At 34.6% G+C, this 27,114-nt stretch overlaps 1 non-coding gene across 1 annotated transcript; it reads right to left on the bottom strand.

Annotated features, from left to right (window-relative positions):
- Window positions 1-6,204: 6,204 nt before the first annotated feature.
- Window positions 6,205-6,310, bottom strand: LOC136207732 (small nucleolar RNA R71). Its single transcript, XR_010676860.1, has one exon. It is a non-coding gene; the product is annotated as a small nucleolar RNA R71 (small nucleolar RNA).
- Window positions 6,311-27,114: the final 20,804 nt, after the last annotated feature.

The following is a 27,114-nucleotide window of genomic DNA, read 5'->3' as shown; positions in this document are numbered from 1 at the left end:
ACTTCTTCTAATAAAACAAATGCAGTTAAAGCTCCCTCTCTCCAGATTGATAATCTGCAACTGGTTGTTCATGAGTCAGAAAAGCAGACTGCTGGGACAGAGTCTAGAAATTGGGGCGACTTGAGTGACGACGGCAGTAGGCCGGATTCAGAATTTGAGGAACAGGAGCAAGGGCAGATACACCCTTTTTATTCCAGAGCGAAATCTGATACTGATAATCAGAGACAGTCTCAACTCATTGTGCAAGGGCAGCAACACACTCTCGATAGTACAGCATTGACAGAGATTGAAATTCAAGGGCATATGCAGACCCAAATGCCAATTCCTAGGCACGTGACTGACATCCCGAGGGATGTGTAATGGGCCAGACAAATATGGAAAGATAGGGTGATTTTATCGGCTGAATCAGATGGATCCCCTTGGACAACAGGAAGTGTCAAAAAGAAAAAACAGGCTACCGCTCTAACTGGCAGCGATACTCGTGCCAAGAGGCAGAGCAGGACCCCCATCCGATATCGATGATCGTTCTATACTGGAATTGCATGGGTCTCAATAACCCCCGTACGCAGCGGGCACTTCGCCTCCTTTGTAATGTCAATCACCCGGACCTTCTTTGTATTGCAGAACCTATGGTTCAGTTTAATCAGATTCACTTCTCCTTCTGGAACTCGCTCAATCTTCAACTAGTTTCTCAAAATAACTGTGGCTTTCTTTGGTTGCTCACGAAAATTGGTTTACCTTCGACTCCCTTGTTGCTCAGCTCTCATGATCAACATATCACCGTCAGTTATGCCACGTAGGGTAACGATTTCCTGCTGTCCTTTGTATACGGTAGCACCTCGGCTGTAACTCGCCAGGAGCTTTGGGATTCATTACTTCCCTTCAATTCCGATACTAGATGGTTAGTGTTAGGGGACTTTAACGCCATCACGGGCTCTCACGAGAAAACAGGGAGATGTCCTTCTAGGAGCTCTTGTCTTGATTTCAGAAATTTTATCAATAACGGAGGTCTTGTTGAGGTAAACACCACGGGCAACCGTTTTACTTGGACTAATGGACGCCAAGGTTCAGATCATGTCGAATGTCGTTTAGACAGGGCTTTAGTCAACGAAATTTTCCTGGATACTTGGGATTGTATAACAGGTTCTGCTCTTGCCCGGCACAGGTCAGACCACTGCCCCCTGCTTATTAGCTGCACGTTGAGAGTCACCCACAGAGCTCGATTCAGATTTCTCACCATGTGGTTAACACACAGCTCGCTCCGTGAGGTAATATCTGCACACTGGGCGAACTCTCATTTATCTCTGCTGCCTGCGCAGCTTCTTACACACAAACTGAAAACGTTGCGAGCTGTTTTAAGGAACTGGAACAGAAACGTCTTCGGAAGATTGTCTCTCAATATAGCAGATGCGAAAGCAAGGCTTGAGGGTATTCAGATTGAAATCTCTGATTTGGGGTTGAGCCCGGATAGAACTGACTGACACAATCAGGCACAAGAGGATCTTGACCTGCAACTTTACAGACAGGAACTCCTTTTCAAGGATCAGAGCAGAGTTAATTGGCTGAAGGCAGGGGACCGTAATTCCTCTTTCTTCCACCGTTGTGCAAAAATGAGGAAAATTCAATCAACTCTTGATGCTCTCACAATTGAAGGGGTGCGCACAACAGACGAAAATATAATTACTCATCATGTGGTTGATTATTATTCTGCACTCTTCACTGGCAATTCTAAACCTGTCAACTTGAGTCCTATCAGCGAAGTTATCCCCTCTCTTGTCACTGATGCAGACAACGAATCTCTCACTTCACGGCCCTCTACTGATGAGATTAAAGCTGCCGTTTTTGACCTTAACGGTGACAGTGCACCGGGTCCTGACGGGTTTGGAGGCCGCTTCTACCAAGAATTCTGGGACATTATCGGACGGGATGTCTGTGGCATGGTTACTAGTTTCTTTGACTCGGGCTATATCCTTCCTGGTATGAATTCCAATCTAATGGCCCTTATCCCAAAGTTGAATGAAGCATCTGTTATTTCTCAATTCCGTCCCATTGTGATGGGTAACTGTTAAGCCCAAAATATACCTAAAAGATCATTAATAATTACATCAATATTGCTACGAATTTATGCTATTTATAACTGTTTAGGAAGCTTTTACTCTCGAATATGTTTCTTTCTTGTAAACTACATAAATATTTGGTAAAATCCAAATAGGAATGAAAAGAGCTCAAAAACAGAAGAAAAACCCTACAAAAGGAGTCGAAGACGACAGAAATTAATAACGCCAAATCGAGGACGCGAACGAAAGCTGAAAAACCGAAAAACGTTCCGTGCCGCGACCGCCGCCCCTAAATTCACGGTCGCGACACGCGTTCCCCAGCTTTTCCTTCCTTCGTTTGAATACCAATTGATGCTCCCCCATTCTCGGTAGAGAATTTAATATTCTCGGTACAAGCAGGAGTTTTTGGAGGCATAGTTACACACTTTCGTTTTCGATGAAACGCGATCGTTCGGGTGGATAAAGACGTCCTTTCGCAACGGACACGATCTTTCGCAACGGAAATGATCCTTCACAACGGACACGACACTTCAATCAAGACTCTTCAACATCTATAAATAAAGAGTTGATGAAGAATTGAAAATGTGTAGAAAAAAGAGATTAATATAAAATTTATGCAGAAGTTCCGAATCAAGTGATTCAGAAGTTAGATTTCGATTCTGTAAAAAGCAATATGCTGTACACACATTGTTTATTCAATAATAACAAGTTTAGTAGCGTTTAGACATTGTTCCAGTTTAGTTTTCATTTTGGTAGTAGACCGACCCAGTCTCTATTACGAAGATTCAACGAGAAGATTGAGTACAGGATCTGCCCCTGAGCCTGACAAACTCTAACGAAACCCAAGGAAAGGATTGATCAACCCGTTCACTTGCAAGCCGTCGAATGTTTCCATGCTCCATGTTCTCTGTAAACTTGTATCAATTTATATTTCATCTAATAAAGTCCGTTCTATTCGATAGATTTTTATACAGCACTTATGGTAACCAATCCACTAAAGTGACTGCTGGTGTTTTCATTAAAACGTATTTAATCCAAAATCTTTACAAGGAAACTTTGTTGAACACTTAGGCAAATTATTATCTCGAAAGAGTTTTAATTTGATTAAGGGCAACTATCCCGAAAGGGTTTTGTCATGTTCAAAGCCAATTAATTAGAGGTTCCGTCATTTATTTCATCTTTATAATTCGTACAAAGTTTAAAGTTGTTTTCTTTGCTTAATGCAAACAAATACATTCGTTTACTTTTCTAAAAAGTACTAAACGTTCCTATCTTGCAAATTCATTCTTAAATCAGAATATTTTCTAACGTTTTCATACTCTAATCTAATTCTCATTCTAGCAATTTCAAAAGCAAAACCGATTAAACGATTTTTCCATATTATAAACCTTAAAGTAAATTTAACCGATTGTAAATAAGTTTTGTTAAAAAACATTTCCTGTGGGATCGATATCTTTTATTACTACAAGCGTATACCGTGCATTTGCGGAAATCGCTCAACAGTAACTTCAGGGTTTTTAGGATTAATTTAGTTTGTTTTAATTAGCTTTTAGTTAAGTTTCTTTATTAATTTGATAGTTTTTAGTTAAATTTAGTATTTTCCATTATTTATGGCATTTTAGGTGTTTTCAGGGTTTTTCAGGACTATTTGAGCATTCCTGAACCAGACCCAAGCCTATTGGAGCATTTCCGGATTATTCAGGGACTGTCAGAGCACTTTTGGAATTCATTAGGGACCATTAGAGCACTTTTTGAAAGACCAAGGACCTAAACAAATAAAAGCCGGAGCAAAATCGCCCCATTTAGGACCTGTCTCGTCGAGACAATACCTGTCTCATCGAGACAGACCCTCGTCTCGTCGAGACACTCCTTGTCTCGGCGAGACGAGGCGGGGAAAGGCGCACCAACGCCTTCCCCCTTTGCTGGAATGCGCAGATTTGGGCCTGAAGCCCATTAAAACACTTTATAATAGCACATTTTGCCCCCGGAGACATTAGGGTTTCTCCTTAACTCTATAAATAGGGAGCTAATCTTCATTATTCGGGGAGAGTCGTCATAATGTAGACTTTAATTTCAGAATAGTTCTTTTTGCTTTTTTAAATTAGATTTCCAACTTTGTAGGTTAGATTAATTTCAGTTTTTATTTCTTATTCAAGAACAGTTGATGGGAGAAGCTCCAGATCTTCTATTTTTGTAATCGGATCAGACAAAGCGGGTTTTAGATTTCTATCTCTCTCTTATCTTTTGCTTTTATATTCAATTGAAGATGTTTTTCCATTATTCATGATTTCCTCCTATTATGATTAGTTTGTCTATGAACTGATCTCCATCCAATTTGGGATGGGGATGAAATTGATTGTATGAATATGTATGATTAGGGATCTAAGACCTTTGATTGATCAGTTTATGCATGCTTAATGCCTAGAAATTGTTAGGAACAGGATTTATGCTAGAATGAACATTGATAATGATCAACTAGCCTGTTTATGTATATAATGTGCCTAATGCCTGTGACCCTGACATTAAATAGGATTTTAGATAGATGAGAACCTGACCACGGAATCGTCTATACCGAATTTGTATTAACCTGACTTCGCTAGAGACCACTAGGAATGAGGCTTTGTGGCTGGGCTACGGCTTTAGCCTTAGTTGTCAATAAACCTAATGCTTTGCATGACCTAGGGTATATGCCTAATCAAGCCGTCACCCGAATGCATGTGAATAGGAAGGACAATATTGATCACATTAGTCTTTCACTTAGGACAATTACCTTCAATCATTGGTAAAACATAAATCTGAACTCCCTAAACCCATACATAGGATTTAATCAAAGGATTCCTCAGCCTAGATTGTGCCAACCATTAATTCACCTTCTACCCTGTCAATTGTTCACTTTATTTTGTTATCTTTATTGCTTTCAATTAGTTAATTAATTATTAAAAACCCAACATATCATTCAACCCTCTAAACAATTAGATCATTCTAGGTAGATTTACTAGTTATAACAAATAGTCTTTGTGGTTCGATCTCATGCTTAGCACAATATTACTTGTTGCGATAGGATACACTTGTCCTATTTATTGCTATATACTTTACGAGCATCAAGGTTCCGTCATTTATTTCATCTTTATAATTCGTACAAAGTTTAAAGTTGTTTTCTTTGCTTAATGCAAACAAATACATTCGTTTACTTTTCTAAAAAGTACTAAACGTTCCTATCTTGCAAATTCATTCTTAAATCAGAATATTTTCTAACGTTTTCATACTCTAATCTAATTCTCATTCTAGCAATTTCAAAACCAAAACCGATTAAACGATTTTTCCATATTATAAACCTTAAAGTAAATTTAACCGATTGTAAATAAGTTTTGTTAAAAAACGTTCCCTGTGGGATCGATATCTTTTATTACTACAAGCGTATACCGTGCACTTGCGGAAATCGCTCAACAAGTTTTTGGCGCCGTTGCCGGGGAACGCCAAAATTTTTGACAAAATTTTAAATTTTTCGTGTTTTATTACGAATCTAGGTTTATTCATACTTACTCAAACTTTTATATTTTATTTATTTTCAATTACTAACACATTTGTTTTTCAAATTCTATTTTGTAGGTAGTTTCGATTCGTGCGAAATTTCAAGTTCATGCGCAGTTCTCGAAGTTCAGGCACGTCACCAGATCCTATTGACCTAGAAATTGAAAGAACTCTTAAAAAGAACAAGAAAGAAAAGAAAAACAAAAACAAAACCCCAATAAAAACTAAAATTACCGAGCCAGAAGTTATGGCCACACTTATGGATTACGCTAGGCCAGGAGTGGCCGTTGTAATAAACAGTATAGTTAGACCCCAAATTAATGCACATCATTTTGAAATTAAGCCTGCGTTGCTTAATATGTTGCAAAATAATGTAACGTTTTACGGGTTACCTAACGAAAATCCTAATACCCATTTGACAAATTTCTTAGAAATTTGTGACACTTTTAAAATTACTGATGTAACTGCAGAAGCAATCAAACTTCGCCTTTTTCCTTTTACTTTAAAGGATCGAGCCAAAGAATGGTTAACTTCTATGCCAGCCGCATCAATTGAGACTTGGGAGCAATTAGCCCAAGCATTTTTATCAAAAAATTTTCCTTTAGCAAAAACCGCAAGAGTCATTAAAGAGTTAACATCTTTTTCTCAAAATGATAATGAAACTCTTTATGAGTCTTGGGAACGTTTTAAAGAACTTCAACGTTTATGCCCACACCACCAATGGCCCGCCGAACTTTTAATGCAAACATTTTATAATGGACTAAATCCTACAACTAGAGGTTCATTGGACGCTATGTCTGGAGGGTTATTCATGAAGAAAACATCTGCCCAAGCAAGAGAACTTTTGGAGGAAATGGCAATCAACAGCAGTATGTGGCCCGCGGAACGTGGACACATACCATTAGCGAAACCATCATCCTCAACAACATCATCAGTTAAAGGTATAGTGAATCTTGATCCAGTAGCGATGTTGCAAGTCCAATTTTCTGCCTTATCGCACAAAATTGATAGGTTTATGGCACCGTGTGATTCTAATGGTAAGCCAATCCAAACAGATGTGGATTACGAAGGTATGAGTGAAATTGAACAGGTAAATTTTATCCAAGGGCAAAACCAAAATAATAACCCTTATTCCAATACATATAATCCTGGATGGAGAAATCATCCTAACTTTAACTAGAGAGATAATAATAATGCTAATGCTAATCAAAATCGTACTACTAATTATCAAAATCAATCCAGAGATACGATTAGCACTTTATCTTCTAAAATCGACAAAATTATTGATGCTATGAGCGGAAAAATAAGTAATCACGACGATGGTTTTAAACGGATCGAGAATAAATTCGATCAGCTTATTAAAAACCAATCATCTAGCATCCATAATTTGGAGATTCAAATTGGACAACTCGCTAAATCAATTCCATCCCGCAAAGAGGGAAGTCTTCCAAGCCATACGGAAGAAAATCCGAAAGAGCATGTTAAGGCTATCACTCTTCGTTCAGGGAAAAATTACTTAGGCCCGGAAATGCCCGGAAATTCGACCTTACCTGGAACTGATTTACCGAAGCCCAAAGAAGATACATTAAAACAAAAAGATGCACCAATTGACTCTAGTACAAAAACTTTTGTACCCAAACCACATTTTCCACACAAAGTCCGCAATAAGGACTATGACAAACAACTTTTAACATTTTTAGACAAACTTAAGAATTTGCATATTAATTTAACGTTTATGGATGCGATTACACAAATTCCCAATTATGGTAAATTCCTCAAAGATTTAATTTCAAAGAAAATCAGTTGGGAAGGAATTTCATCCATTTCGCTAACTGAAGATTGCAGTTCGATTGTGTCAAGTAATTTGTCCACAAAACTCAAGGATCCCGGATGTTTTACCATTCCGTGTAAATTGGGAGATATGGAATTTCCCAGTTGTCTCTGTGATTTAAGAGCAAGTATTAACTTGATGCCATTATCTATTTTTAATAAGTTAAGCTTAGAAGAAGACATCAAACGTACCAATATGGTTTTGCAATTAGCAGATCAAACCACTAAAAGTCCATACGGTATAATTGAGGATGTTCTAGTTAAAGTTGACAAATTTATTTTTCCTACCGATTTCGTTATTTTAGATTTTGCTTATGACGTAAATTGTCCGTTAATCTTTGGTAGACCGTTCATGAACACGGGACGTGCTCTAGTTGATGTGTCGGAAGGGAAAGTAGTTTTAAGAATAGGCGATGATAAGATTGAGTTCGATATGAATCAAGCAATGAAATATCCTATGGAGGATTTCGCTTGTATGAAACTTGATTTAATTGAAGAATGTGTAAATGACATTGTTCAAAAAGAAGAAATAATAGAACCTATAATGAGATTACTAAACTTCTAGACAATGGAATCATCTACCCTATTTCGGATAGTGAATGGGTTAGTCCAATCCATTGCGTACCTCAAAAGGGAGGCATAACTGTTGTAAGGAATGAAGAAGGTGAATTAATACCTACACGAACCACCACTGGTTGGAGGGTTTGTATAGATTATAGAATTTAAATAAAGCAACTAGGAAAGATCATTTTCCTCTTCCTTTCATTGATCAAATGATCGAAAGGATAGCTGGTCATGCTTTCTACTGTTTTCTAGATGGTTACTCCGGATTCTTTCAAATATACATTTACCCGGATGACCAAGATAAAACAACCTTCACATGTCCTTACGAAACATTTGCATATAGGAGAATGCCCTTTGGTCTATGTAACGCACCTGTAACATTTCAACGTTGTATGACTGCGATTTTTAATGATTTCATTGAAGATATCATGGAAGTTTTTATGGATGGTTTTTCAGTTTATGGAGATTCTTTTGATTCGTGCCTAGAAAACTTGGATAAAGTTTTGTCTAGGTGTGAAGAAACAAATTTGGTATTAAACTGGGGAAAATGTCATTTCATGGTTGACGAAGGAATTGTTTTAGGTCACAAAATATCTGAAAAATGATTAGAAGTAGATAGAGCAAAAACCTCTGTAATAGAGAAACTACCCCCTCCAACTACTGTTAAGGGAGTAAGATCATTTTTAGGACATGCCGGTTTTTACAAAAGATTTATTAAGAATTTTTCTGTAATTTCCAAACCACTCACTAATCTACTCATGAAAGATTCTACCTTTGATTTTAATGAAGATTGCGTTAAAGCTTTCGAAACATTAAAAACAGCTTTAGTCAGTGCACCTGTTATTGCTAAACCCGATTGGGATTTACCATTTGAAATTATGTGTGATGCAAGTGATTTAGCTGTCGGATGTGTTTTAGGACAAAGGAAGGATAAGAAACTTCATGTCATTTATTATGCAAGTCACACACTTTCCGGTGCACAATTAAACTACACCACAACTGAGAAAGAAATGTTAGCTGTAGTTTTTGCATGTGATAAGTTTAGGTCATACCTGTTAGGTTCAAAAGTTATTATTTACACTGATCATGCAACATTAAGATATTTATTTGCTAAGAAGGATGCAAAACCACGTCTAATTAGATGGGTTTTATTGTTACAAGAATTTGATATAGAAATAAAAGACAAAAAGGGAGTAGAAAACCTTGTCGCCGATCATCTATCGAGACTTGAAGATGAAAATGGTCCCATAGGTGAAACTAACGGTATACGAGATGATTTTCCTGATGAACATATCTATCAAATGAAAAGTGTCATGTCACCATGGTATGCAGATATTGCTAATTATCTTGCAGCCAATATTGTTCCGGAAGGATTAAATTTCCAACAAAAGAAGAAATTTTTCTTCGACATTAAACAGTATTTTTGGGAAGATCCTTTTCTGTTCAAAACTTGTGGTGACGGGATAATTAGGAGATGCGTTGGTGAAAATGAATTTGAATCCATAATGTCGGAATGCCATTCTAGCTCTTATGGAGGACATAATGGAGCTAACAAGACATCAGCTAGAATATTTGAATGTGGTTTCTTTTGGCCTACGATGTTTAAAGACGTCCGTTCATTTATTACTCGTTGTGATAAGTGCCAAAGAACAGGAAATCTAGGAAGGATAGATGAGATGCCCCTCACAACCATATTAGAAGTTGAAGTCTTCGATATGTGGGGAATAGATTTCATGGGACCTTTTCCCCCTTCTAATGGTAAAACTTATATATTAGTTGCCGTTGATTATGTTTCAAAGTGGGTTGAAGCAATTGCAACCCCGACGAGCGATTCTAAAGTTGTTGTTAATTTTCTTGACGATATATTTTATAGATTTGGTTGTCCAAGAGTCATCGTTAGTGATGGTGGTGCTCATTTTATAAACCGAAGTTTTGAAACGCTTATGAAAAAATATGGAGTACGCCACCGCGTATCAACGCCATACCATCCTCGGTCAAATGGTCAGGCGGAGATATCAAATAGAGAACTCAAATGGATTCTAGAGAAAACAGTTTCATCCTCAAGAAAAAATTGGTCTTGTAAACTAAATAATGCATTATGGGCATACCGTACTGCATTTAAAACACCAATAGGAATGACTCCATACCGCTTAGTGTATGGAAAGGCATGTCATTTGCCTGTCGAATTAGAACATAAAGCCTATTGGGCTATTAAGGAACTTAACTTTGATTTACGACAAGCAGGTAAGAAACGTTTGCTCGATTTAAATGAGTTAGATGAGTTACGCCATCTATCTTACGAAAATGCAAAAATTTATAAAGAAAAAGTGAAAAAATGGCACGATGCCAAAATTAAAGTCAAACACTTTAACGTTGGGGATAAAGTGCTGTTATTTAATTCACGACTTCGTTTATTTCCAAGAAAACTTAAGTCCAGATGGATAGGACCATATTTAGTCGTCAAAACATTCGATTATGGTTCTTTAGAACTGGAAGGTCCTAACGGAATTCGGTTCAAAGTTAATGGTAATCGATGTAAAATCTATTACGAAAATATTTCACAACTAGAAATTTCGTTCGTAACAAGATTTTCTGACGTATAAATCACTCAGTTTTTCGATCACAGTTTATTTTGTTTTATTTCTTTTTATATTTTTGTTCATTTTATTTTATTTTATTTTATTTTATATTTTTTTCAAATGCTAATTTTTGTGATTAGATGCCTTTATGTTATGATTTATATGCATAAAATATGTTTATTCCATAATTTTAGAATTAATTTTAGGAAATTAGATTGAAATTGAAGTTTCAGGCAATTCTCTGTCGAGAATTTGGAATTCTCTGCCGAGAATTCTATTTTTCAGATTTGTCCAATTAGGTTAGATTTTCTCTGAACTTACCGAGAATTATAAATTCTCTACCGTGAATCAGGACATGGCTTACAACGCCTGATTTCCGTAAGGAAATCAGCGTGTCGCGACCGCGGCTTTGCTATTCTCGGTCGCGACACGCGAAATTCCTGCACACTCAGGTCTGAATCAACCTAAACCTTTCAACAAACCTCTTAACAACTGAAACCTTAAGTTTCTTCATTCCCGAAAGGTGTCATTTTATACCTTTTCATGATTAAAACAACACCTCTTTTCATCTAAAACTCTTATAAATTAGTCCTAGAGGATTCAAGTTCTGTTACAATTCTTTTCATCTTTATCAGAACTCTGATTTCTTCAAAACACCATTTTTATTTAGTAACAGAAACTTTGTTTCTTTCAAATCGACACCATGCCTACCAAATACAAACATTCAAGGCATAATGCTGCCTCAAGCAACAAACGCCCAGACTTATCCAAGCGATATGAGGCGCCTTTTCCTATCTTCAATCACGATGAAGCTAGGCGTTATTGGAATCACCATTACAAATTCTTCACCGGAATGTTGTATATGGATGAATTTCTTAACAGCCAATTAGGCATTACTGATGACATGAGCCGCTATATGGAACGCCTAGGGTGGACAAAATTCGCCCAAATGCGATTTCCAATAATAGGCGACTGGATACTCGAATTCTTCTGTACCGTGCGTTTCACTAATAAACAACGAGTACGTCTCAGTTTTCGTCGGGAAGGCGAAATCTTTACTTTCGGCTATCCTGAGTTGCATGCTTGGTTTGGTTTTCCCCCCGAGGGATACAATCAAACGTCATCCTGGATGAGACATGACATCCTCGGACATTTGGAGAATGCTCACTGGATTCTGGAGATTCAATTCAAAACTTGCCTATAATCACTCTTTTCGCTCCAACTCCATGCTATATCTGCATAAATTCCTGTGTCATAGTTTATTCGGTCGCACATTCAGTAGTGTGGTCCGTGACACAGATCTTTATGTCCTTGGAGATATATTCCAGGGAAATGCAGTAGATTCTTCAAAAATTCTGATGGAGGGTCTTGTCGCCGCTTCTCGATCCAAGGATAAGAAGATTGGGTTCGGCAATATAATCTGTGGAATAATTCTCGGTACAAAGGATACCATTGATGTTCCCTGGAGTGATGATGAATTCTTCCCGATAATTGACTATGAGTTTCTCGAGCACGAAGGACTTGTAAAACGTGTCTTTCGAGCAGGGCCTCACTTTCTGTCTGCACCGGAACGTGAAACTTTCGTGCAGTTTCAAATTGATCGTATTAAGGCCAGAAATATCCCACTTGATAGGGATGAGTATATAGAATAGTTTAGGTTTATAGGTTTTCTTTTTGTAAATATTTTGTGTGTTTTTGTATTATTTCATTTTATTCTTTGTTTTTATAGTTTGTTTTATTCAATAAAGTTCTATTTCATTTTAGTTCATTTACTATTTTTACAAGGTTAGATATATATTTGATTACATTTCTTATATAATCATGGTTAAATCTATAATATTGAACAAATCATGGTTTTCTTAATTAACACATATATTCACACTTAATCCAATTTTCACAAACTTCATTCATTGAGTTTAAAACATTAATTCATTCAATTGACTAAATTCCTATAATTAATATATATTTATATGCACTTATTATGCACTTAATATGATTCTCTTAACTTATATGCATCAATGACATTTAAGTTTCATTAATTATTCATAAACCAATTTATTACACTTTAATTCAATTTATTAAGGTTAAACCTTTGGTTTTCCTTGCAATTAATGTCATTTATTTTAGTTTTTAAGTGCAGGGACACTTTATATTAAGTTCAGGAACCAAATCATCAACAAAATTGCACAAACCATGTCAATAGGCACCCAAATAGGCCATTTTGACACATTCTCTACCGAGAATTAATAATTCTCGGTATGAGCAGCAAACATGGACGAATTTCAGGAGGAAAATTCCCTGAAAATCGCGTGCCGCAGCCGCGGCTTTGCTATTCGCGGTCGCGACACGCGTGATTTATGCCTTATTGATTCCGATTTTGCCAATATTTTTGCCTATTCGTATTCCTATTCTACCTATACATTCACCTAATCACCCTATATAACCCTACCTCTTACACAAACCTCACATCACCTCTATTTTTACCCAATCCCTTACTCCAAACTCTTCCCCAAAAATCTACTTTTACTCTTCCCAATTTATTCACTCCAATTTCTATCCTCTTTTCTATTTCAATCACTTCCAATTCAAACCCCCAAACTCATCTTCAAGCTTTACTCTTTCTCTCCATTCCTTCTTCTTCGTCTTCTTCTCAAACCCTAAAAACACTAAACACCATCACCATGGTTAGGACTAAGCGTGTTGGTAACAAGCCCGCTGTTACGAAAGCTAATCGCCTTCGGGTTCAATGTGGAGCTTATTTTGACATCGCTTCGGAGGAAGAAGCCGCTCGTTTCAAACATTTTTCACAAGCCGACCGCCAATTTGTGGATTTGCACTTCTTAGACTTCCATTCGGTAAGAACATTGAATTTCTCTACTCGAATTGATGCTTTTATTGAGGCGTTGGGTTGGCAAGAATTCGTTAATATGCGTTTTCCGCGTATTAATGAATATGTGGTGGAATTTTTGGTCACTTTGACCATGAATAAGAAGAAAACCTCAATCACTTTTAGGAACAATGGTATCACATACACCATTGATTATGATGCTATGGGAAATATGTTTGGTTTCCCTACCTCTAATTTTTATGATAAGCCTAAAGATTTTGATAATGATGCGGTTTGGCAAACTCTTTTGGACCAAGACTATTTTAATTCTAAGAACACTTCAAGCAAGTTGATTAAGGACAATTGTGTGTTCTTCTTTCACAAATTTTTGAGTTTCTCATTGTTTGGGCGTGTTGAGAGTTCAAAGGTTCAGGTTCGGGATTTATATGTTTTGGATAGCTTGGTTAAAGGTTTGAGGATTGATAGCATTGGCATGATGTTCGATAATTTGTTCCGTGCTTCGAGGGCTACTACCATTCAGATCCCTCTTTGTAATTTTATCACCGCTATTGTGTTGGGAGCTCGGGGTGAATTGGCTGATTTTGACATGTCCACCTACCGTGGGTATGTTCCCCTTTTGGATATCTCAGCTCTTGAGCGAGCTCATTTATTGCTTCCACAAGGTCCCCCCGTCTTTATTTCGTATGCCTCCCGTATTGCCCACCTTCGTGGCACTATGGGTGGTGGCGCTTCAAGTTCTCAATTTGCAGGTACCGAAGGCGGCGGAGAGGCGGTAGGAGAGGATAATGAACCCCAAGCTCAACCACAACCCCAAGCACCTCAAGCGGATGGTTCGGTGGATTTGCGGAGGATTTTGAACCAAATTAATTCCAACAATCGTCAAATGAACTTGAGAATTGATGATTTGGTAGAAAATAATATGGTGATGAATGACAACCTCAACCTTTTGAGGCGCGAGCATAGATCGACTCGGCATCGGATGCTTTCCTTTTTCCGACGCCACAATGTGGAGACTTCACCTACACCTCTGGATTCCCCGCCTCAAGCATAGGTTGTTTTCTTTCATTATTATATTTTTTTTTATTATCTTGTTATAATTTGGTACAATTTTAATTTCCTATGTTTGGTACAATTTTCCATTTTTCATTTTATGTTGAATGTTTAATTTGCTACTATTTCCATCTTTGTTTCGTATGCCTTATTTCGTATTTATTTTTTTTATGTTTTCTCCATTATTTTTGCACCAATGACGACATGGTCCAATTTAAGTGTGGGAGGAGACATACATATATCAATTTCTATACGTATACGAATAAATGCAACAAAGATATTATTTTGCAAAACGAAAAAAAAAGCACTGAATATTAATTTTTATACAAATGCAACCTAATATATTGCAACACATTTTCATATATTTATAAATTAACCATAAGTTAATATGATTATTTGTTTAGGTTATCATTATCGTTAGAAAGAATATTTCTATATGTATACGGGTAATATTTTTTTTCAAAAATTTTCACAAATCTCCGATACGATTTTAAGTAAAATTGTCTCGAGTGAATGTATTTAAGTTAATAAATTCTTTATTTTCAATCTCTATTTTATATCATGAAATTCATGATACAATAAATCTTATTTTAAATTTTCAATTAGGTTTATAGGCATTAAATTGAACTAACAATTTTTTTAGCTCGGTTTGATTTCGTCTTACATTAACACCAATTGAAGTTTTTAAGGAAACTTTAGCCATAATACATGTTGAATTTTAAGTCGATATAGGATGAATGTGCTATCTTTCTTTTTCCCAATTTCAATATTATATTTCATATTAATTAATCAATTAGTTGAATTCTTAACTTTTGGCCACGATTGAGACCAACCTTATCACAATCGAGGTATGAAAGGGAAGAATAATTAAGTACCATTTACTTTTGGCCACGGTTGCGACCACCCTTATCACAATCGAGGTATGGAAGGAACGTTTAAAGCAAAAATTATAAGCGTGTATAAGTTTAAAGTAACGATTGCGTCCACCCATGGCATGGTCGGTACTTCTTAAGTAAACACAAAGCAAAAAAATACGTATAAAGTTACGATCAAGACCACCCTTATCTCGGGCGTAATTAAGTAAATAATTAACCCAAGTACTTATTTAAATTTAATATATCTCATATATTAGTTTATGTTTGGGAAAGGAAATTTTGTGCTTTGAAATGCCTTGAGACGAAAGACTCAAAAACATGCGTGCTTATATCGTCCCGAATGCTTCAATTCAAAATTGAAAATAAAAGACAAATGATATATCGTATATTATACTAAGTTAGTTTGATATTTTGCGTATAAATTTGTCATGCGAAGTTAGTCTTTTCGGCTTAACTAATTCAAAAGGTAATACAGAGATATATGTTTTATTTTCATAAAGAGATTAGTTAGAGAATAAATTCAGTGAAATTTTGCTCGGGACTAGCAAAAGATTAAGTGTGGAGATTTGTTAAGCCCAAAATATACCTAAAATATCATCAATAATTACATCAATATTGCTACGAATTTATGCTATTTATAACTGTTTAGGAAGCTTTTACTCTCAAATATGTTTCTTTCTTGTAAGGTACATAAATATTTGGTAAAATCCAAATAGGAATGAAAAGAGCTCAAAAACAGAAGAAAAACCCTACAAAAGGAGTCGAAGACGACAGAAATTAATAACGCCAAATCGAGGACGCGAACGAAAGCTGAAAAACCGAAAAACGTTCCGTGCCGCGACCGCGGCCCCCAAATTCACGGTCGCGACACGCGTTCCCCAGCTTCTCCTTCCTTCGTTTGAAGACCAATTGATGCTCCCCCATTCTCGGTAGAGAATTTAATATTCTCGGTACAAGCAGGAGTTTTTGGAGGCATAGTTACACACTTTCATTTTCGACGAAACGCGATCGTTCGGGTGGATAAAGACGTCCTTTCGCAACGGACACGATCTTTCGCAACGGACATGATCCTTCACAACGGACACGACACTTCAATCAAGACTCTTCAACATCTATAAATAAAGAGTTGATGGAGAATTGAAAATGTGTAGAAAAAAGAGATTAGTATAGAATTTATGCAGAAGTTTCGAATCAAGTGATTCAGAAGTTAGATTTCGATTCTGTAAAAAGTAATATGCTGTACACACATTGTTTATTCAATAATAACAAGTTTAGTAGCGTTTAGACATTGTTCCAGTTTAGTTTTCATTTTGGTAGTAGACCGACCCAGTCTCTATTACGAAGATTCAACGAGAAGATTGAGCCTGACAAACTCTAACGAAACCCAAGGAAAGGATTGATCAACCCGTTCACTTGCAAGCCGTCGAATGTTTCCATGCTCCATGTTCTCTGTAAACTTGTATCAATTTATATTTCATCTAATAAAGTCTATTCTATTCGATAGATTTTTATGCAGCACTTATGGTAACCAATCCACTAAAGTGACTGCTGGTGTTTTCATTAAAATGTATTTAATCCAAAATCTTTACAAGGAAACTTTGTTGAATACTTAGGCAAATTATTATCTCGAAAGAGTTTTAATTTGATTAAGGGCAACTATCCCGAAAGGGTTTTGTCATGTTCAAAGCCAATTAATTAGAGGTTCCGTCATTTATTTCATCTTTATAATTCATACAAAGTTTAAAGTTGTTTTCTTTGCTTAATGCAAACAAATACATTCGTTTACTTTTCTAAAAAGTACTAAACGTTCCTATCTTGCAAATTCATTCTTAAATCAGAATATTTTCTAACGTTTTCATACTCTAATCTAATTCTCATTCTAGCAATTTCAAAAGCAAAACCGATTAAACGATTTTTCCATATTATAAACCTTAAAGTAAATTTAACCGATTGTAAATAAGTTTTGTTAAAAAACGTTCCCTGTGGGATCGATATCTTTTATTACTACAAGCGTATACCGTGCACTTGCGGAAATCGCTCAACAGTAACTTCAGGGTTTTTAGGATTAATTTAGTTTGTTTTAATTAGCTTTTAGTTAAGTTTCTTTATTAATTTGATAGTTTTTAGTTAAATTTAGTATTTTCCATTATTTATGGCATTTTCGGTGTTTTCAGGGTTTTTCAGGACTATTTGAGCATTCCTGAACCAGACCCAAGCCTATTGGAGCATTTTCGGATTATTCAGGGACCGTCAGAGCACTTTTGGAATTCATCAGGGACCATTAGAGCACTTTTTGAAAGACCAAGGACCTAAACAGATAAAAGCCGGAGCAAAATCGCCCCATTTAGGACCTGTCTCGTCGAGACAATACCTGTCTCGTCGAGACAGGCCCTCGTCTCGTCGAGACACTCCTTGTCTCGGCGAGACGAGGCGGGGAAAGGCGCACCAACGCCTTCCCCCTTTGCTGGAATGCGCAGATTTGGGCCTGAAGCCCATTAAAACACTTTATAATAGCACATTTTGCCCCCGGAGACATTAGGGTTTCTCCCTAACTCTATAAATAGGGAGCTAATCTTCATTATTCGGGGAGAGTCGTCATAATGTAGACTTTAATTTCAGAATAGTTCTTTTTGCTTTTTTAAATTAGATTTCCAGCTTTCTAGGTTAGATTAATTTCAGTTTTTATTTCTTATTCAAGAACAGTTGATGGGAGAAGCTCCAGATCTTCTATTTTTGTAATCGGATCAGACAAAGCGGGTTTTAGATTTCTATCTCTCTCTTATCTTTTGCTTTTATATTCAATTGAAGATGTTTTTCCATTATTCATGATTTCCTCCTATTATGATTAGTTTGTCTATGAACTGATCTCCATCCAATTTGGGATGGGGATGAAATTGATTGTATGAATATGTATGATTAGGGATCTAAGATCTTTGATTGATCAGTTTATGCATGCTTAATGCCTAAAAATTGTTAGGAACATGATTTATGCTAGAATGAACATTGATAATGATCAACTAGCCTGTTTATGTGTATAATGTGCCTAATGCCTGTGACCCTGACATTAAATAGGATTTTAGATAGATGAGAACCTGACCACGGAATCGTCTATACCGAATTTGTATTAACCTGACTTCGCTAGAGACCACTAGGAATGAGGCTTTGTGGCTGGGCTACGGCTTTAGCCTTAGTTGTCAATAAACCTAATGCTTTGTATGACCTAGGGTATATGCCTAATCAAGCCGTCACCCGAATGCATGTGAATAGAAAGGACAATATTGATCACATTAGTCTTTCACTTAGGATAATTACCTTCAATCATTGGTAAAACATAAATCTGAACTCCCTAAACCCATACATAGGATTTAATCAAAGGATTCCTCAGCCTAGATTGTGCCAACCATTAATTCACCTTCTACCCTGTCAATTGTTCACTTTATTTTGTTATCTTTATTGCTTTCAATTAGTTAATTAATTATTAAAAACCCAACATATCATTCAACCCTCTAAACAATTAGATCATTCTAGGTAGATTTACTAGTTATAACAAATAGTCTTTGTGGTTCGATCTCGTGTTTAGCACAATATTACTTGTTGCGATAGGATACACTTGTCCTATTTATTGCTATATACTTTACGAGCATCAAGGTTCCGTCATTTATTTCATCTTTATAATTCGTACAAAGTTTAAAGTTGTTTTCTTTGCTTAATGCAAACAAATACATTCGTTTACTTTTCTAAAAAGTACTAAACGTTTCTATCTTGCAAATTCATTCTTAAATCAGAATATTTTCTAACGTTTTCATACTCTAATCTAATTCTCATTCTAGCAATTTCAAAAGCAAAACCGATTAAACGATTTTTCCATATTATAAACCTTAAAGTAAATTTAACCGATTGTAAATAAGTTTTGTTAAAAAACGTTCCCTGTGGGATCGATATCTTTTATTACTACAAGCGTATACCGTGCACTTGCGGAAATCGCTCAACAGTAACTTCAGTTATAAAATTATTTCTAAGATCCTGTCTGACAGGCTGTCTCTTATTGCTGCTAAAATTGTATCTGCTAATCAGTTTGGTTTTGTTAAGGGTCGGAATATTCACCAATGTATAGCTGCTGCCTCGGAAGGGATCAATTTGCTTGCCAAAAAATGCTATGGAGGGAATATGGCCCTTAAGATTGACATTAAAAAGGCCTTCGATACGCTAGACTGGAATTTCCTATTGACAGTAATGGAAGCTTTTGGGTTCTCTTTAAAGTTTCATGATTGGATCCTTAATATCTTGTCGTCTGCCAAAATCTCTGTTCTCCTGGGAGGTAGTCCAAAAGGTTATTTCGTCTGTTCTTATGGTGTCCGGCAGGGGGACCCCCTCTCCCCAATTTTATTCGGAATAGCTGAGGATTTCTTTACTAGGTGGATTTCCAGGCTTGAATGTGAAGGTACGTTCACTCCTATGAATTATAGCCCTACCACGAATTTTCCCACACATCTCTTGTATGCATATGATATGCTTTTATTTGGTAAAGCAACTATGAGAAACATGAGATGCATCAGAAGACTCTTCCAGCTTTATGAGAATCTTTCTGGTCAAGCTGTCAGTTGGGAAAAATCGGCTATTTACTTCGGCAATTCGGTTATTGGCAGCAGACGCAGGAGGCTTGCCTCAACACTTGGCATCCGTACTGGTAGCTTACCCTTCACTTACCTGGGTGTCCCTGTGTTCATAGGTAATCCCAAAAAACGGCATCTTCAACCTCTTGATGACCGTTTCCTGGCTAAATTCAGTGGTTGGAAAGGCCAATCGCTATCCATAGCTGGCAGGCTAACTCTGATCAAGTCATCGCTTATTGGGGCCTTAATTCACTCTCTTATGGTTTATAAATGGCCGATGGGATTACTTTCCGCTGTCAATAAAGCTCTTCGGAATTTTTTATGGACTGGAGACCGATATTCTCGCAAGCTCATTACAGTTTCGTGGGAAATTTGCTGTAAGAGTGTGAAAGCAGGAGGTCTGGGAATTAAGAATCTAACTCTGTTTAATCAAAGTTTGCTGGCAAAATCTAGCTGGGACTTGTTACAGGGAAACAACTTTGTGGTTAACCTTCTGAAGTCTAGATTCCTTACTCGCTCAGGGCTTCCGAGGAGGTATATCTGTAATTCCACGGTTTGCGGTTCCTGCAGGAACACCTTCATTGATATCAGAAACCAATCCAATTGGTGGATCAGAATAACCTCTCAGTTGAATTTCTGGACGGATAATTGGGTCCAACCGTCGGTCGCTGATCAATTGGGAATCCCGTTCGGGCTACAGGCCAAGCTGGTTGATGGGATTGACTCTTTCCTCATCGGGGATAACTGGGAAAATATCCAGGATTTACCGGATCATGTTCAGGCAAATATTAGACAGACTAAGCGTGGCTTAGACCCCTCGGACACTTGCTATTGGACTCAATCTTCTGCAGGAATGGTAACGGCCAAGGATTACTATGAGCATCGCACGACATCTCCCCCGAATGAATGGGGAAACCTGATTTGGACAAACTACATTCCCCCTAGACGTTCTCTCGTCTGCTGGTTGTTATTGCACAACAAGCTATCAGTTCAGGTTCTGCTTCAATCTTGTGGCTTTCACCTTGCGAGTCGCTGCGAGCCTGCACATGTAATGAGGAATCTGTCGATCACCTGTTCATCAATTACGTCTATGCGAAAGTGGTGTTGCATTCTATCGCCTCACTTTTCTCGACGGTGATTAATACCACAGGTACTGGTACTTTTAATGCTCTCTTTCTGTAATTGTTTCAGCAGCTTCTGCCTTGGCATCGGGTGAAGTTCTGGCGTCTCGCCATCACCACGGCTCCTTGGTTCATCTGGAAACTCAGAAACGATGCGATTTTTGACAACAAGCTCCCTTCAATCCAAATGGTGCCTTCTATGATCTGTCGGTTCATCACGGAAGCTTACCAGATTAATCCCACACCGGCTAGACCTCCCGCTGCACCAAATTACACGTTTGTTCGATGGATCCCGCCTCCTGCAGGATGGATTAAAGTAAACACGGACGGCTCCGCCAACGGGTCCCCTGGGCCAGCGAGCGCGGGAGGCATTTTCAGAAACTACAGAGGCTTCCCAAAGGGTTGTTTCACTTTCCCAATTGCAAACGCGCACGCCCATATAGCAGAACTCAAAGCTGTGATATTTGCAATTGACTTGGCCTGGGAAAAGGAATGGTGCAATCTGTGGATCGAATCATACTCTACCTTTGTTGTTAACTTGCTAAAAAACCGATCTACTGTTGTCCCTTGGACAATCCGACAAGACTGGCTCAGAACTCTCTCGCAATGCAGACACATGAACATCAGGATCTCTCATATCTTTCGCGAAGGTAATCAGGCGGCTGATGCATTGGCCAAATTCGGCCTCAGTTCCTCCGGAATCACATGGTGGCCCTCAGCACCATCTTTTTGCTCTTCTTTTATTTTCAATGACCGTTTGAACGTTTCTTATATTCGCTCTTCCTAATTCTTTGTACATACATTTTTTGATTTTTTATATATAAGGGTTTGGAGCTTGTGGAGGCCTGGGGTGCCGACCTAGTTGGGATGTCAAACTTTCACTTTTCTCCTCGTCCCAGTTTCCTATTAAAAAAAATTCAAAAAAAAATTATATTTTAAATACCAAAATCTTTAATTTTAAATTCTGCATACAATGATGGTTTAATCTAATCAAATTCTAAAATAACAATTCCTTCAAAATAATGTGATCAAGATGCAATAACATAATTGTCATTTAAGACCTTCACAATGTTTTATGAAAAGAGAAGGGATAGATCGTCATATTCTTTGGCAACTGAACATTTTGGATTTCCGATTAGGGATGATATTGTTGAAACTTTTTTCAATTTTGAAATATTTTCAGTCATTTGAGTAATACCAAAAAACAATGATTTTCTTAAAGAACAAATAATAAATTAGACATTGTTAAGAAAAAGTACTAATGGGTTGATATAGTACCAACTTGGTCCATGGGTTTATCCCAACTAACTCTATTACTTTACTTGGGCTTTGGAGTTAGCCACTATTTTCTCCATCAATTGTGCTAATTGCAAACTTACTTTTTATTGTGCTAATTGTGTAATATGTTTTCCATGTTAAATATTAAAATTTAGGTGCAGGCTACTATTACTTTGTCCCAAAACAAAGTAAGCTTACTTTGTATGTCACACCGTTGATTTAAAAAATTTAAAATCTCAGTCATTGATGGATTTCACGAAATTTAAACCGGCTACTTGCTTAATCTACCTATTAGATGGTTTTCTAATTAACAATTACAATATTATTATTTTTGAAAAAGCTGCAATACTTTTCTTCTTTCTATTTGGAATTCTTTCCACGTTCCTTTGCTCCAATTTTTTTTTTTCTAATTGCCAATATTATTTTTTTTCTTAATCTGCTAACATTTTACATAAAATTTAATTTTATTTACACAAAGACTTTTGCAAACAAAAAATCAGTAATTTCGTGAAAAATCGGATTTCACGTAAAACATTTAAACTTTACGTAAATCATCTATTTCTAGACATAATCAACGTAAAGTTTGACTTAATTTACATAAAATTATTAATTTTTTTAAAACATTACCTTTGCAATAAAATCGAGTTTTACGTAAAACTTTTGATTTTTACGTAAATCCTTTATTTTTAGATATAATTTACGTAAATTTTGACTTAATTTACGTAAAGTTTTATTTTATACAAAAACCATTAGCTTTGCAAAAGTTTTAAGTAAAACCTTTTAAATTTATGTAAATCTTCTTTTTTTAGACATAATTTACGTAAAATTTGACTTAATTTACGTAAAATTTGACTTAATCATTACTGTCTCCCTTATATGAGGTTTATGTAAAACCTTTACATAAATCTTTTATTTTTAGACATAATTTACGTAAGGTTTGACTAAATTTACGTAACCTTGTCATTTTAGGAGAAAAAATCCACAAACCTTGTGAAAATTAGAGTTTTACGTAAAACCTTTGAACTTTACGTAAAAATTTTATTTTTAGAAATAATTTACGTATAGTTTGACCAAATTTACGTAACTTTTTTATTTTACGATAAAAAAATTCATAAACCTTGTGAAAATAGAGTTTTACGTAAAACGTATGAATTTTACGTAAATCTTTTATTTTTAGACATAATTTACATAAGGTTTGACTAAATTTACGTAACCTTTTTACTTTAGGAGAAAAATCCACAAATATTATGAAAATTAGAGTTTTACGTAAACCTTTGAACTTTACGTAAATATTTTATTTTTAGATATAATTTACGTATAGTTTGACTAATTACGTAACCTTTTTATTTTAGGAGAAAAAAATTCACAAACCTTGTGAAAATAGAGTTTTACGTAAAACCTATGAATTTTACGTAAATCTTTTATTTTTAGATATAATTTACATAAGGTTTGACTAAATTTACGTAACCTTGTCATTTTAGGAGAAAAAATCCACAAACCTTTTGAAAATTAGAGTTTTACGTAAAACCTTTGAACTTTACGTAAATATTTTATTTTTAGATATAATTTACGTATAGTTTGACTAAATTTACGTAACCTTCTTTATTTTACGATAAAAAAAATTCATAAACCTTGTGAAAATAGAGTTTTACGTAAAACCTATGAATTTTACGTAAATCTTTTATTTTTAGACATAATTTACGTAAAGTTTGACTAAATTTACGTAACCCTTTTACTTTAGGAGAAAAATCCACAAATATTGTGAAAATTAGAGTTTTACGTAAAACCTTTGAACTTTTCGTAAATATTTTATTTTTAGATATAATTTACGTATAGTTTGACTAATTACGTAACCTTTTTATTTTAAGAGAAAAAAATTCACAAAGCTTGTGAAAATAGAGTTTTACGTAAAACCTATGAATTTTACGTAAATCTTTTATTTTTAGATATAATTTACATAAGGTTTGACTAAATTTACGTAACCTTATCATTTTAGGAGAAAAAATCCACAAACCTTGTGAAAATTAGAGTTTTACGTAAAACGTTTGAACTTTACGTAAATATTTTATTTTTAGATATAATTTACGTATAGTTTGACTAAATTTACGTAACCTTTTTTATTTTAGGAGAAAAAAATTCACAAACCTTGTGAAAATAGAGTTTTACATAAAACCTATGAATTTTACGTAAATCATTTATTTTTAGACATAATTTATGTAATGTTTAACTAAATTTACGTAACCTTGTCATTTTAGGAGAAAAAATCCACAAACATTGTGAAAAATAGAGTTTTACGTAAAACCTTTGAACTTTACGTAAATATTTTATTTTTAGATATAATTTACATATAGTTTGACTAAATTTACGTAACTTTTTATTTTAGGAGAAAAAAATTCATAAACCTTGTGAAAATAGAGTTTTACGTAAAACCTATGAATTTTACGTAAATCTCTTATTTTTAGACATAATTTACATAAGATTTGACTAAATTTACGTGACCCTTTTACTTTAGAAGAAAAAATCCATAAACATTGTGAAAATTAGAGTTTTACGTAAAACCTTTGAATTTTACGCAAATATTTTATTTTTAGATATAATTTACGTATCGTTTGACTAAATTTATGTAGCCTTTTTTATTTTAGGAGAAAAAAATTCACAAACCTTGTGAAAATAGAGTTTTACGTAAAACCTATGAAGTTTACGCAAATCTTTTATTTTTAGACATAATTTACGCAAGGTTTGACTAAATTTACGTAACCTTGTTATTTTAGGAGAAAAAATCCACAAACATTGTAAAAATTAGAGTTTTACGTAAAACCTTTGAACTTTACGTAAATAATTTATTTTTAGATATAATTTACGTATAGTTTGACTAAATTTACGTAACCTTTTTATTTTAGGATAAAAAGTTCACAAACCTTGTGAAAATAGATTTTTACGTAAAACCTATGAATTTTACGTAAATCATTTATTTTTAGACATAATTTACGTAATGTTTGACTAAATTTACGTAACCTTGTCATTTTAGGAGAAAAAATCCACAAACATTGTGAAAATTAGAGTTTTACGTAAAACCTTTGAACTTTACGTAAATATTTTATTTTTAGATATAATTTACGTATAGTTTGACTAAATTTACGTATCCTTTTTATTTTAGGAGAAAAAAATTCACAAACCTTGTGAAAATAGAGTTTTACGTAAAATCTATGAATTTTACGTAAATCGTTTATTTTTAGACATAATTTACGTAAGGTTTGACTAAATTTACGTAACCCTTTTACTTTAGAAGAAAAAAATCCACAAACATTGTGAAAATTAGAGTTTTACGTAAAACCTTTGAACTTTACGTAAATATTTTATTTTTAGATATAATTTACGTATAGTTTGACTAAATTTACGTAACCTTTTTATTTTAGGAGAAAAATATTCACAAACCTTGTGAAAATAGAGTTTTACATAAAATCTATGAATTTTACGTAAATATTTTATTTGTAGACATAATTTACATAAGGTTTGACTAAATTTACGTAACCTTATTATTTTATGAGAAAAAATCCACAAACCTTGTGAAAATTAGAGTTTTACGTAAAACCTTTGCGTAAATATTTTATTTTTAGATATAATTTACGTATAGTTTTGTTAAATTTAGGTAACCTTTTTTATTTTAGGAAAATTCACAAACCTTGTGAAAATAGAGTTTTACGTAAATTTTTTATTTTATCAGTCCATATGTTAAATATCTAACATATTGTTGAGTTCTCGTATTTTAATAATATATTGTTTACTTCTTATTTTTTATTTTGATCAATAGTTTTGTCACTTAAATTTTTAAATAATTGAACAGATTAATCCCTCTATAAGGGACTAAACTGTTGAATTGAGCTAAAATTAAGGACTGAATAGTGTATTATTAACATATAATGATTAAATAGTGATTAGATTAAAATATAGGGACTCATATATTATTTACCTTGTAATTAATAATCTTTAAAATTTCTATAATTAAATATTACCTGTTATAGCAGGTTACCATTTTTATTAATTTTAATTAACCTTATTTTTATTAACACATGTCCAATTATACTATTAGATATTAAAACAAAGTATGAATACTTTTTATTCCAACATAGTAACAATAGAATTTACCTAAAATTTAATGCTATTGTAGTGAAAGATATGTAATTTTGTGTTATTTACTTGATATGCAGCGAAGGTCATGAAGTATTAAATTTATATTTCAGCCATTAAACTTTACTCTCCTTTTATATATAATTTCATAATTTTAATTGTATATAAAATATAATTTCAAAAAAAAAATTGTATATAAAATACTTATTATTATAAAATTGTGATACATTGAGGCCCTGTTCTTTATCACTTAATTTCAGTAACAATCAGTTCAGTTCAATTCAGTTCAGTTCAGTTCATTTCAATTCAATTCAGTTCAGTTCAGTTCAGTTCAGCATTCAGTTTCAACATCCAGTTTCAGCATTCAGTTTCAATATTCAGTAATTTATCATTATTTATTATATTATAATTATTTATATATAATTTATTATAATTATGATTATTATTTATCTATAATTTATCATTATTTATTATTATTATTTATAGTTTATCATTATCTATAAATTAGATAAAAGTCAAGAAATGATAGTTTATTAAAGTATATATCGTTTAATAAAAAAAATAAAACTAAAGTATGCCTCCATATTTAAAAATTAGGAATTGCATCCATATTATGAATTATTTCTCAAATTTATCCAAT

The sequence above is a fragment of the Euphorbia lathyris genome, chromosome 9 (assembly GCF_963576675.1).
Source record: "Euphorbia lathyris chromosome 9, ddEupLath1.1, whole genome shotgun sequence".
Taxonomy (NCBI): domain Eukaryota; kingdom Viridiplantae; phylum Streptophyta; class Magnoliopsida; order Malpighiales; family Euphorbiaceae; genus Euphorbia; species Euphorbia lathyris.
The sequence above is the reverse complement of the archived record's forward strand: the minus strand, read 5'-3'. Positions and strand labels throughout refer to the sequence as shown.